Here is a 14,359-nt window from a genome sequence, read left to right as displayed (position 1 = left end):
TTCATCTTCCCAGCAAGTTTATGTAGCGCATGTGCTTAGAGGAGACCCTTGTTATTTGTCTGATTCTGGTCTTGAGAGGTAGCCGATCTCATGGACACCAGCAGGATCATACCCTGAAGCTTTAGAGAAATGTCTTTAAGGATTCTTAGAAAAATTGATTTCTTAGAGCTCCCAGAGCCTTGAGGCATTAGACAGAATTTTTGAGCTGAAATTGGCTGGTGATATTGGCCCAGAAAATTCCTTATTCCTTCTGCCCAGTAGGGTGTGTGTTGTCACCAACACTTGGAGCCTGTGCCTGGGGGTCTTCATGTCTGTGGCAGGATTCCTGGGAATGAGTTCACGTCCTGGTGGAGCTGGATTGAATTTCCAAAACCAAAATTGTCTCAATTTCTGTGAAGAAAGAAACTACCCCTAACTCAAAGGATCGATTGGACTGACAAGCCAGCCAGGCTGGAAAACGGGGACTGAACAGTTATCTATGTCCTGCAATGACTGGCAGGAGGGTCTAAGGGGCTAGGGAGGCACAAATGCCTTTAAATGAGGCCATGGAAAGTCATCCTAAGCAAAAAGAACAAAGCCAGAAGCATCACATTACCTGACTTCAGACTATACATAAGTCTATAATAACTAAAACAGCATGGTACTGGTACAAAAACAGGTACACAAACCAATGGAACAGAATAGAGAACCGAGAAATAAAGCCACACATCTATAGCCGTCTGATCTTCCACAAAGTTAACAAAAACAATGAGGAAAGGACTGTCTGTTTACTACATGGTTCTGGGATAGCTGGCTAGCCATATGCAGAAGAATGAAACTGGACCCCTACCTTTTACCATCTTCAAAAATTAACTCATCATGGACTAAAGATTTAAATGTAAGACCTCAAACAGTAAGAATCCTAGAAGAAAACCTAGGAAACATCGTTCTGGACGTCGGCCTTGGAAGAGAATTGATGGCTAAGTCCTCAAAAGCAGATACAACAAAAACAAAAATCGACAAGTAAGACCTAATTAAAGAGCTTCTGCACAGCAAAAGAAATTACCCACAGAGTAAAAAGACAACTCACAGAATGGGATAAAATACTCACAAACTCTGTTTCCAACAAAAGTCTAATACTAGAATCTATAAGGAACTTCAACTAGCCAACAAGCAATAAAAGGATAACCCAATTACAAAGTGGGCCAAAGACAGGAAAAGACATTTCTCAAGGAAGACATACAAGTGGCCAGCAAACATGAAAAAATGCTCAACATTGCTTATCACCAGAAAAGTGCAAATTAAAACCACCATGAGATACCATCTCACACCAATGGCAGTTATTTGTGAAGTCAAGTGCCTCATGCCTATAATCCTAGCATTTTTTGGAGGCTGAGGTGGGAGGATCATTTGAAGCCAAGAGTTCAAGACCAGCCTAGGAAATGCATAGCAAGACCCTGTCTCGACAGAAAGTAAAAAAAAATTAGCCAGGCATGGTGGCATGTTCCTATAATCTAGCTACTTAGGAGGCTGTGGCAGGGGATCCCTTGAGCCCAGGAGTTTGAGGCTGAAGAGAGCTATGATTGTACCACTGTGCCCCAGCCTGGGCAATAGAGCAAGACCCTGTCTCTTAAAAAAAAAAAAAAAAATTAAAAGCCAGGCCAGGCATGATGGCTCACGCCTGTAATCCCAGCACTTTGGAAGACTGAGGCGGGCGGATCACCTGAGGTCAGGAATTCAAGACTAGCCTGGCCAACATGGCGAAACCCCATCTCTACTAAAAATACAGCATTAGCCAGGCATGGTGTTGCGTGCCTGTACTCCCGGCTACTCCAGAGGCTGAGGCAGGAGAATTGCTTGAACCCGGGAGGCGGAGGTTGCAGTGAGCCAAGATTGCGCCACTGTACTTCAGCCTGGGCAACAAGGTAGAAACTCCATCTAAAAAAAAAAAAAAAAAAAAATTAAAAGCTAAAAAATAACAGATGCTAGGGAGGCTTTGGAGAAAAGCGAATGCTTATACACTGTTGGTGTGAATGTAAGTTAGTTTGGCCACTGTGGAAAGCTGTTTGGAGATTTCTCAAAGAACTTACAACAGAACTACTATTCAACCCAGCAATTCTATACTAGGTATATACCTGAAAGAAAACAAATCATCCTTTCAAAAAGACACATGTGCTTGTATGTTCATCTCATCACTAATCACAATAGCAAAGACATGGAATGAACCTATGTGCCCAGTAATGCTAGACTGGATTAACAAAATGTGGTATATATACACCATGAAATACGACACAGCCATAAAAAAGAATGAAATCATGTCTTTTGCAGCAACATGGATGCCGCTGGAGGCCATCATCCTAAGCAAATTAACACAGAAACAGAAAACTGAATACCGCATATTATTCTCACTTACATGTGGGAGCTAAACATTGGGTATTCATAGACATAAATATGGCAACAATAGATGCTGGAGACTACTAGAGGGGGTCAGGGCCCAGGGTTGAAAACTGTAACTATTGGGTACCATGCGTAGTACCTGGGCGACAGGATCAGTTGTACTCTATACCTCAGCATCATACAATATACCCAGGCAGCCAACCTGCATATATACCCCTGGATCTAAAACAAAAGTAGAAATTTTAAAAAATTAAATCTAAAATAATAAAACATAATACCATGTTGCATCATGGGGGAGAAAAAAAGTGAGGGCAGGGCTGGTCCAGCTCTTTCTGGTAGAATGTGTCGGATTGTTTCATAGTCATAAAAACCTTCTGCTACTTTGTTTTTTTGGGTGTTTTTTGTTTGTTTGTTTGTTTGTTTGAGATAGGGTCTCACTCTGTCACCCAGGCTGGAGTGCAGTGGCACTATCTCGGCTCACTGCAGCCTTCGCCTCCCAAGCTCAAGTGATTCTCCTGCTTCAGCCTCCCCAGTAGCTGGGATTATAGGGGCCTGCTACCACACCCAGCTAATTTTTCTATTTTTTAGTAGAGACAGGGTTTCACCATCTTGGCCAGGCTGGTCTTGAACTCCTGACCTCAGGTGATCCACCTGCCTCGGCCTCCCAAAGTGCTGGGAGTACAAGCATGATCCACCGCACCTTGGCCCCCTGCTACTTTGAAGTTAGACTCTCCTTGCCTGAAGTGACTGGCCCTTTTTTCCATCTAGCTCCACAAGATCTATGCTTATCTTTTTCAATGGACCTAATACTCATTAATGGACCTTGATTCTAAAAACTAGCCAGAGGTAACCCATGGGCCTAAAGAGACGTGTGTCCTTGTCTAGGACCCAAGTCACGGGGCCACACCGACATGCACTTGTTCTCCAGCTATTCCCCCATTTCACAGGGTGACTCATTGCTTTCCTCCGTCTTCACCCAAGATGGCTCTTTCCTGAAGAAAACCAGGCCATTTCAGTATGCCTACCCTCACTGAGATGAGGAGACCAGACACGAGGCTGAGAATACGTGAAGAGGAGAGAACAGGTCTCTGCCTGAGGGATGGGGACTGAGTTAGGGTGAGCTGGGACTTCCCTGCACGCAAATGGAAGTTTAAACTGAGATGGCCCTATGCTGAAGGGGAGTGCAAATCAAACAGCCAAGGAGAGTGCTTCAGTATTTCACAAAGTCTTCAAAGCACTGCTTCCCTAAATATTAAAATATTTCGCTATAAAAAGATGGGGCTGGGAACCATTTGGTAAAGTAAGATTTGGTCATACCAGTTAAAGGAACAGCTAGTAAACACTTCTGCTGACCTCAGGTGATCCACCTGCCTTGGCCTCTCAAGGTGCTGGTAAACACTTCTCAAACCCATTTGGCCACAGAGTTAAGGAGCATTCTTTCATAGAGCATCTCCTTTCATAGGGCATCTTCCCAAAATATAGAATGTATTTTTAGAAAAACTAGATTAAGGTCATTAGAAAAATTACAAAGAATAAACACCTTTTTTTTTTTTTTTTTTTTTTTTTGAGTCAGAGTCTTGCTCTGTCATCCAGGCTGGAGTGCGATGGCTCGATCTTGGCTCACTGCAACCTCCGCCTCCCAGGTTCAAGGGGTTCTCCTGCCTCAGCCTCCCGAGTAGCTGGGATTACAGGCATGTGCCACCACACCTGGCTAAATTTTGTATTTTTAGTAGAGATAGGGTTGGCCAAGCTGGTCTTGAACTCCTGACCCCAGATGATCCATCCACCTCAACTTCCCAAAGTGTTGAGATTACAGGCCTGAGTCACCATGCCTGGCCAAGAAAAGAACCCTTGAAAAGAAAATTCAGAAGCACAGGGAAACTGTATTAAGGATCTGAGTTGAGAGTTTTGCCCTATTTTTCCATTTACTTACTAGAACTTAGGATCATGCTGGACTCTGAAGGGAGATGTAAGAGGGAATATTAAGGATCTAAGTTAAGAGTTTTGCCCTATTTTTCCATTTACTTACTAGGAGTATGCTGGGCTCTGAAAGGAGATGTGAAAGGGAACTTTTCAATGAATATTGATCCATACTTGCAATGAAATGAGTACCAGAGGCAAACTGTCCCCCACCCTTGCTTGGGAGCCTCATAGAAGCTGTGACCCATCCACCTGCTGCATCGCTCAGCTCAGCGTCGTGGAGTTTTGAATCTGAATGCTTTAGAAAGGGCATGTTGGCTCCAGACTCAGCGTCTCCTGTTGATTTTGCCTAACCTGCTTCTCTGATTCATTTAATTTTCTGCACCCTGTCAGCATTTATGCTTGCAGCCCATAGAGTGAAAGCAATCACGGTAATAATAAATGCAGTATAACCTTCTAAGAACTTATGTCACGGTGTGTGCTACAGATCATTCTTTGTGGGAGGATTGTCTTGCATACCATCAAATGTTTAGCTGCATGTCTGGCCTCTGCCACTAGATGCCAGCAGCAATGCCCCACCCATCCTAGTTGTGACAGCTTAAAATATCTGCAGACAGTGCTAAATCTGTAATCCCAGCTACTCGGGAGGCTGAGGCAGGAGAATCGCTGGGAGGTTGCGGTAAGCCGAGATCTCGCCACTGCACTATAGCCTGGGCAACAAGAGCGAAACTCCGTCTCAAAAAAAAAAAAAAAAGTGGCTAGCATGACTCTCTGTGGGTTTCATGATGCGGGCATTGATATAGTTTGCATGTTTGTCCCCTCCAAGTCTCCTGTTGAAATGTGATTTCCACCGTTGGGGGCTGGGGCCTGGTAGGAGGTGACTGGATCATGGGGGAGGATCCCCCATGAATGGCTGAGCACCAACCCCTTGGTGATAAGTGAGTTCTTCCTCAGTTAATGCGAGATCAGGTTGTGCAAAGGTCTGCGACCTCTGCCCTCTAGCTCTTCTCGCGCCGTGTGAAGTGCCTGCTTCCGCTCCCTTTTTGCCTTCTGCCATGAGTAAAAGCAACCTGAGGCCTCCCCAGAAGCCAGGCAGGTGCGGGTACCACGCTTCCTGTACAGCCTGCAGAACAGTGTGCCAATTAAACCTCTTTTCTTTGTACATTACCCAGTCTCAGGTATTTCTTTTTTTTTTTTTTTTTTTTTTTTTTTTTTTTTTTGAGACGGAGTCTCGCTCTGTTGCTCAGGCTGGAGTGCAGTGATCGCCGCTCACTGCAAGCTCCACCTCCCGGGTTCATGCCATTCTCCTGCCTCAGTCTCTCAAGTAGCTGGGACTACACCACGCCCGGCTAATTTTTTTGTATTTTTAGTAGAGTTTCATGGGGTTTCCTCATGTTAGCCAGGATGGTCTCGATCTCCTGACCTCGTGATCCGCCCGCCTTGGCCTCCCAAAGTGCTGGGATTACAGGCGTGAGCCACCGCTCCCGGCCAGGTATTTCCTTATAGTGACACAAAAGCCTGAATAACACAGGCATAGATGAAGAATGGTCTCAAATACGCATCAAGGTGTTTCGGCGTTATCCTTTGGACAATGAGAAATTATTTGAGTGTTTCAAGCAGATGTTACGTATTTGCCACTGGATACCTCTGTGTGCAGGATATACTGGAGGGGTAGACAACTGAGGAGGTGAGAGTAGTCTAGAGTCAAGGCCCTAAGGTGTGACTCAATACAGCAGAAGGGGACCTCAAACTTGGCATGCCCTAAAAAACCCACTATGTGGCCAGACGTGGTGGCTCAGGCCTGTAATCGCAGTACTTTGGGAGGCCAAGGCTAGTGGATCACTTGAGGTCAGGAGTGAGAGGCTGAAGAAGTGGAGTTGATGGACCTACCAGCAAGGGTGGAGGGGAGAGAGGAGCCAAGGGCGACTCAGTTGTGCTTCAGTGACAGGGAATTGGCATGAGTTGGAAGAGGAGATACAGGAGGAGGAACCTGTCTGAGGGAGGGCATAACGGGATTGTTTGTTTGAGACAGGGTCTCACTCTTTTGCCCAGGCTGGGGTATAGTGGCGCGATCTCAGCTCACTGCAACCTCTGCCTCCTGGGTTCAAGCAATTCTCCTGTCTCAGCTCCTGAGTAGCTGGGATTACAGGCATGTACCACCACGCCCGGCTAATTTTTGTATTTTTAGTAGAGACGGGGTTTCACCATGTTGGCCAGGCTGGTTTCGAACTCCTGACATCAAGTGATCCACCTGCTTCAGCCTCCTGAGTAGCTGGGATGACAGGCGTATACCACTATGCCTGGCTAATTTTTGTATTTTTAGTAGAGACGGGGTTTCACCATGTTGGCCAGACTGGTTTCGAACTCCTGACATCAAGTGATCCACCTGCCTTGGCCTCCCAAAGTACTGGGATTACAGGCGTGAGCCACTGTGCCTGGCCGCATAGTGGGTTTTTTAGGGCAGGCTGAGTTTGAGGTGGCTGCAGGACACCCAGCTGCAGCTGGGTAGGAGGTGAGGGTCTGAGCTCAGAAGAGAGATGGAGATTGAGGAGCTGGTGGCTCCTACTTGGTTGCTGTAGCTATGGAAGTAGAGGGGATAATCCAGGTGACAGGAGGGAGGAACAAAGGAAGAAGCTGGTGCCCCTCCAAGGCCCACCCTGGCCTGGCAGGAGGAATGAGACTGAAAAGAGAGGGCCAAAGAGCTGGAGGCAGCTCTGTCCACTGAGGCTTATGGCTCATGGGACAGATTTGACAGCTAAGAAACAGATCTGTATACGATGAAGGCCCCAGAGCATGATGGTGTCAGTGCATGCTGCCGGCATTGTGTGAGTTAAGGGTGTGTGAACTCCAGGAGGGCTGGATGGGAGGGGAGGGGTGGGCCACAGGCACACAGAGCTGTCTCGGGTGTGATTCTGAACCCTCTCCATTAATGGCAGAAGTTGGAAGGGAGCTGCTTTCCCAAATTTGCAGGCCAAGGTCCTCCCCGCTTGCACAATCGGCAGGGTGTTCCCCATCAGCGCTGACGTTATCATCTCCCATCAAGGGGCAGGAAAACAAACCTTGTTTGCTTTCATAACTTTCTGTGTGTGATTTTTGACTGGGGGATGGGAAAAGGGGAGAAGGAAATGTTAGTGCTTCTTGTTGTTTTCAAGACCGTTTATGAATTGCATTTTATGGTCTTTTCATTTTGTGACATCAAGCATATGAAGCATGATAGCCATAGAACTGGCCAATGAGAAAATGTAAAGAAAACCCAACCGGGTACAATGGCTCATGCCTGTAATCCTAGCACTTTAGGAGGCCGAGGCAGACAGATCACCTGAGGTCAGGAGTTCGAGACCAGCCTGGCCAACATGGTGAAACCCCGTCTCTACTAAAAATACAAAAATTAGCTGGGCATGGTGGTGCATGCCTGTAATCCCAGCTACCCGGGAGGCTGAGGCAGGAGAATGGCTGGAACCCAGGAGGCGGAGGCTGCAGTGAGCCAAGATTGCACCACTGCACTCCAGCCTGCGCGACAGAGCAAGACTCTGCCTCAAAAAAAAAAAAGAAAGGAAGAAAGAAAGAAAGAAAATCCAGGCTCCATTGACTTCACATGCTTAATATAAAAGTTCTCATTTTAATAAATTTAAATGTATAGTTTTGTGGCATTAAGTACATTCACACTGTTGTGTAACCATCACCACTATCCATCTCCAGAAGGCTTTTCCTCTTGCAAAACTGAAACTCTGGATCCATTAAGCAGTAACTTCCCATTCCTCCTCTCCCCAGCCCCTGGCAACCACCATTCTACTTTCTGTCTCTGTGAATTTTACTATTCTGAGTGCCTCATATGATTAAAATCATATAGGGTTTGCCCTTTTATAACTGGCTTATGTCACTTAGCATAGTGTCTTTTTTTTTTAAGACAGAGTTTCGCTCTTGTTGCCCAGGCTGGAGTGCTATGGTGCAGTCTCGGCTCACTGCAACCTCTGCCTCCAGGGTTCAAGTGATTCTCATGCCTCATCCTCCCGAGTAGCTGGGATTACAGGTGTGTGCCACCACGCCTCACTAATCTTTATATTTTTAGTAGAGACGGGGTTTCACCATGTTGGCCAGGCTGGTCTCGAACTCCTGACCTCAAGTGATCCACCCACCTCGGTCTTCCAAAGTGCTAGGATTACAGGCATGAGCCACCGTGCCCAACCAGCATAGTGTTTTTTCAAAACTCATCCAAGTAGTAGCATGTGTCAGAATTTCCTTCCTTTTTACGGCTGAATAGTATTCCATTGTACATATGTATCACATTTTCTGTATCCATTCATCCATCAGTGGATGCTTAGATTGCTTCCACCTTTTGGTTATTGTGTGAACAGTGCTGCTACAAGTATCGAGGGTGTGAATATCTGTTCGTGTGTCTGCTTTCGGTTCTTGGGTTTATACCTGGGATGTCCCTTGGCTGTTGCTGTATGATTGACTTCTGCTGGGGGTTTCTTGGATTGCCCTCTTTGTTACCTTTCTGTTTTAGCTTCTGGGAGAATCTTAGGTGTGTCCGTAGGCTGGGCTTTGTGACCAGCTGGAGAGCCATTACTGAGCCCCTGCCTACAAAGATCCACACCTTGTCCACTTGGCACCATCCCAGAGTTTGAATCAAGATTTACGTTCTAACCTCAGTACTTCCACTAATGTGCCCTGTGATGTTGCAAAGCTTCCTCATGTTCCTGTGGGCCTCTGTTACGACACGAATGCAATAAGAAAGCAGAACTCACTGATCTTCAGGGTCCCTCCCAGGTGATGGACAGTGAGTGCACAGTGGTCTCCTAAGCCCAGTGACCAAGGAACCAAGGTGGGCACAAAGAAGGCAGAGCCCCAGATGCCTGTCATGGATAATGTGATTCAGCTTCCCAGAACCTTGGGGCGGTTAGGTGGCTTGTGTACTTGCTGAATTCTGGCACATGCTATGTGGCTCATTTTGTGAGTAAATGTAGCAGTAATCCCCCTTAAAGCAAAACTATATGTTATATATTATCCACCCTTTGTTGAGAGAATGGGACAAAGAAAGGCGGGATAACTGGTTTTACCATAGATTTTTGGCAGATGTCACCAACTAATACTGTCAAGAATATTTTATAGGCAAATTTTACCTCTTGTTAGGACTGCAGTTTGGTCACAGGCCAAGGCAATTTTAATCTTTTCCCCTCACTTCTTTTAAAAGAAAAAAAACTAAAGAGCAGACTTCCTTCTCCTTAGCTTGAACTGTGAGCAGGAGTCCACGCTTCCCTGAACTAGGAAGGTGAGTTCCAGGAAGTTACCTACACGATCAACTTTCAGGCCTCAAGTGCACATAAAAAATGTGGACTTGCCTGGGGCTCCCTGCTGGTGTTTGGAGACTAGGAACTAATCCTCCCATTAGTTCTTTATCTGCCCCACCAGGGAAACATCATATATACCAGTGACTTTGTGTGTTCTTTATCTCATCAGTAAAAGGCAGATCCTGTTTTTGTTTTCAAGACCGTGTTGAGGGTATTGGGATAACCAGAACCCATTTGGAGCACATGTGAAAATGTATAGCATTTTCTTTTTAGGAGAGATTTTAACCATCTAATTAAAAAAAAAAGACTGAAGTCCAGATACTAGACCATCAGTTTTTTAATACATGGAAAATTTAGAAGCAATTTCAAAAATTTCTGTGCCTGGAACTAGGTTATGTCAATACAAGGCTCCTAGGGGAAAAATTTATACTGGATAAAACTCTAAAATAAGTGAATATACTAAAAAACACCAAAAATCTGGCCAGGGGTGGTGGCTTACACCTGTAATCCCAGCACTTCGGGGGGCCGAGGTGGGCAGATCACTTGAGACCAAGAGTTCGAGACCAGCTTGACCAACATGGTGAAACCCCATCTCTACTAAAAATACAGCCAGGCATGGTGGCGGCCGCCTGTAATCCCAGCTACTCCAGGAGGTTGAGGCAGGAGAATCTCTTGAACCCAGAAGATGGAGGTTGCAGTGGGCCGAGATTACTCCACTGCACTCCCGCCTGGGCAACAGAGCCAGACCCTGTCTCAAAAAAAAAAAAAAAAAAAAAGAAAGAAAGAAAATAGAATGGCTGCAAGAAGTAAACAGAGGATGTTTGCTTCTATTTTGTTCCTTACAAGTATAGCTAACAAAGGACCTTGTGAGTATTGGAATAATAAAATGTCATTCCCATTTAAGTTGCACATGTACATTTTTATACCTCCACCGAAGGGTTTTGGAATCTTTGTCTCTGGCTGTTGGATCATGAAAGACCCCTTTTGCTTCAGCTGTAAAACAAGGCAAATTTTACACATAATAGAAACCACTATATGTGTGTGTTGGTTTAGGGAACCCTATTTTTTAACATTCTATTTCCTGATAAAACCTTAGAAAAATCATATTGTGTTTAAAAGTTGAGGATGTTCTCAGCAACTCCAGGGCTGACTGATAATTTCTGATTTTGCTAGTACTTGTCTACAATGGAAGTTGGAAGCTTAGTCGGAGTAGAAAAGTTGTAAATTTGGTGTCATCAAGACAAATGGCTTTTATTTCCCAACAGACTTCTTTATAAAATAATTTAATCCCTTGATTTTTGTTTGCATTTGAATGCAATTTAAAAAAAATCTGGCCCTTTAATAAGTGCAAGACAGATTATATTTATTGTGAGATATTATGTCACTGAGTGGAAAGTTTCTTCACTGATCATCCTAGCTTCACATTTTTAGTTATGTGAAGTACACATTTTGATAATATTTTGGTTTTCTCCTGCCTGAAATCTTCAGTCCACCTCCCTGGCAGTCTGTAGAATGAAGCAGCTGTGGTCCGTGGCCAGGTGTGCGTCCTTTGGTGATGGAAGTGCTGATCTGCAGATACCTGCAGGAGGAAGCCATGCATGACGTCTGCTGGGATATGATTTCCCCCCATACTCCTGGAAAATTAGAACCGTTTATAGCAGCCTGGTTCCAATACACTGGCAGGGCAAGGATTGGCTCGTTCTCTTACAAACACAGTGTGGCTGGATGCACTCATAAATGAAAAATGATCTGAGTGCTGTGGGTGGGTGGGGCTCTGGAGCTCAGGAGGTAAAGCTGGGAGGAGAGAGAAAGAGAATCTGCTCCTCAGAGCATGGGGAGCTGGCAGGAAGTTGGGGCACCCATGGCGCAGCTTGTATTTTTGTTGATAGTTAATAACCCAGGACTTTAAAGACCTGAATGGAGAAGGGAAATGAAGCACAACCAACTTTGGAGTCTGTCCCATTCCAGAGGCTGCTGAAGCACAGCAGAGCACGCTCACCTGACCAGCTCATAAAGCAGGTAGGACGGGAGACCTGAGCGGTGAAGAGAATCACATTTTCTCTCTGAACACAACTTACAGGTCTTCCAAGGGTTCATTATTTTTTAATTATATGAGAGATGAGCAGGTAATGATAACATAAAAGACTCAGCTTGAATTGTGCTGCTATCTGCCCAAGCAAGAGTTTTCTCAGTTACTAGTTTGATGACCAAATGACAGTTTTATTCTGAGAGTTGCTTTAAAAAAAAAAAAAAAGAAAGCATGCAGCATTGAAGCTTTTTTAATTTAAACTCATTTAAAAATTGGCAGATGATAAATGAACTGCAGACACTCTGTTTTAGAACAAATACTTTGAAGGGAGTCAACCAGAAACTGATGTTCAGGCTTGACTGTGGCTATATTTTCATATTTCAGAGGCAATGAGGTGCTCACTAATTTTTGCTGGCTTTTGTAAGAAAGGAGGTGGATGTATAACAGCTGTGAAATATCCAGAAATTGACTGGGATCCAGAGTGAAGCCGAATGCACTAATGTTTTCTCCATTAAGGCAGGCTGCCTCTGCTTGGCTTCTAAGTCAAGGGATTGGAAAGCAGTGTGAAAGTGAAGTGTGAATCCTGAATATTTGTCATGGAGTGGGGGGAGTGCAGAGGGTTGGAAACTGTCACAGTGACGTTTCACACTCAGAAGTAGAAAATAAATGGGGAGGACCATGGGTGGCAGCCACATGCAAGGATAATTTTAAAACTGATTTTTGATTCCCATGATTGTAGCCGAGTCTCAGGGTGTTCCTTCCGTTGTCAAGGTTTGGGGCTTCTGATAAGAGAAGTAGAACAGAATAAAGATCATCTCCAGCCCCGGGTTCTGAATCATTTCTAGGCCTTGCTTCTCCTGGATGATCTGACGTTTGCCCCCACTAATGAAGTGGCCAGAGTGTTGGGGGGATTGGGCTAACATGGAGTAGGTTGGATAGAAATGGTGCGTGTGGTCAGCCTGAGAAGAACGTCAGAGGTAGGTGGAGAACTTTGTTTCGGTAGAATAGCCCAGCCTGAATCCTGGAACTCTTTGCGCTGAGGTTTGGAGAATGCCCCGTAGCCACAGGAGTGTGTCTGAAAAGGCAAAAGTGGGAGCTGTTTGGGTTGCTGCTTACTGCCTGGCTGGCATCCTCATGCTGTGGTCATCCTCATGCCGTGGTGGCCACGTTTTGTGGCTTTGCATTTTAGTCCTGGAGGGCTGGGGGCTGGCTGTGTTTAGTCAAGCAAGCCTACACATCATTGCTAGTCTCTTTCCATGTGATTTCTCAGCATTACACAGCTAGCCTTCTGTGGGAGGAGGAACAGCACCTCCAGTGGTCTTCTAGGAAACTTTTTCACCCCATGTTCCTACCATCGCCACCCCAACTCTTGCCCTTTCTTGCCTACTGTTCACCTGTTGTGTGTGTCCCCTTTGTCTCCCATCCTTCAGACTGATCTGTCCCAGGTGCTATCTGCAGTGACTTAGAAGCTGAGTTGGGGACAGGTTCCTCCCCAGGGTTCCTGCTGGAAGCGGTGTTCGGTGTTCGGCAAGCTATGGCCCTTAGGCAAATCCAGACTGCCCTAGCCTGTTTATTTATGGCCTGGGAGCTAAGAATGTGTTTTATGTTTTAAAGAGTTGAAGAAACAATAATATAGGACAGCGACAGTGACCCACAAAGCCTATCTGATCTTTAGAAAAAAATATTTGCTGGTTTGCTGGTTGGTCTGTTGATTTTTTCCCCCCTCCCTTAGAGACAGAGTTTCACCATGTTGGCCAAGTTGGTGTCAAACTTTTGACCTCGAGTGATCCGCCCACCTCGGCCTCCCAAAGTGCTAGGATTACGGGCGTGAGCCACTGCTCCCAGCACCCCACCTTGACCTGTTGATTTTTTAATATCATTGGTGAATAGTGTGATCAGTGGGTTGATGCAGCAAATTAAGCCCTCAGCAATTTGAACGGGCTCTTGTTTGGGAAACTGATTTTAGTTTCTTAGTCTGCTGTATTGGTGCTATCGCCTCCAAATAGGTAGATAAAGGAGTTAGGAAGTTGAAGCTTTTCTGCAGGATCCCAACAATAGTAAAGAAATATTAGATGAACTATGTGCCTGTGGTTGGTTTTTCACCCTCTTTCCTGGTTTATGAACCCGCTGGAGAAGACACCTATGAGTTCAGCCATGTACTGACTGTGCACCCTACTGGAAGAACCCAGTGGGGACCAAAACTCTGCTAATTCACACAAGTCATTCACTTCTTACTCTTTTGCGTACTGAATGCTGGCTAGACTTCCACAATCTGAGAGCGTTTGGGTGTTGCCACTTTGAAAAAAAAGATGTTTTTTGTAATTATTAAAAAAGACAGCTGAATACCATGTTTTCTCGTATTTAGAACAATGTTTCTTTATTGCCCTCTAAGAAAGCTTACTGTAGGCCCTCCAACCTTACCCCTGAACATGCAGTGCTCCTCTACCCAGCACAGTATTTCATTGTTAACGTCCTTCCTTCTAATAAAGGAAGACGAAAATCTGGTGACCTTGTTCATGTTTAACTTGTGTCGAAACTTCAGGCCTCGATATGGAGCCGTCTTGTGTAAGTAGCTTTTTGTCCATTGCAGAAACACAGGAAAGCATCTCACAGGAGATTGTTGTTTACTACCAGGACATTTCAACCATCTCTCCTCGTATATTTGGAAATTGGATGTTGTCAGTAGAGAGGAATGGGGGTGGGGCCCAGTTTGACAAAACAAGTGAGAAAGGATGAAAATATG

At 45.2% G+C, this 14,359-nt stretch overlaps 1 protein-coding gene across 6 annotated transcripts in view; it reads left to right on the top strand.

Annotated features, from left to right (window-relative positions):
• The window catches only part of PDZD2 (PDZ domain containing 2), a 483,697-nt gene that overhangs the window by 294,717 nt on the left and 174,621 nt on the right, over window positions 1-14,359 (top strand). Inside the window, exon 1 of one of the 6 annotated variants that reach the window (XM_055245680.2) lies at window positions 10,894-11,606. The exons of 4 other annotated variants lie outside the window; for them this stretch is intronic. The gene's annotated coding sequence lies outside the window, so the exon portion shown is untranslated. Of the gene's footprint in view, window positions 1-10,893; window positions 11,607-12,115; window positions 12,594-14,359 lie in introns of those variants that run through there. One more of the 6 variants, XM_055245681.2, reaches the window with a different exon arrangement.

Source organism: Symphalangus syndactylus, chromosome 16 (genome assembly GCF_028878055.3).
Source record: "Symphalangus syndactylus isolate Jambi chromosome 16, NHGRI_mSymSyn1-v2.1_pri, whole genome shotgun sequence".
NCBI lineage: Eukaryota > Metazoa > Chordata > Mammalia > Primates > Hylobatidae > Symphalangus > Symphalangus syndactylus.
This window is presented reverse-complemented; position numbering and strand designations above follow the sequence as displayed.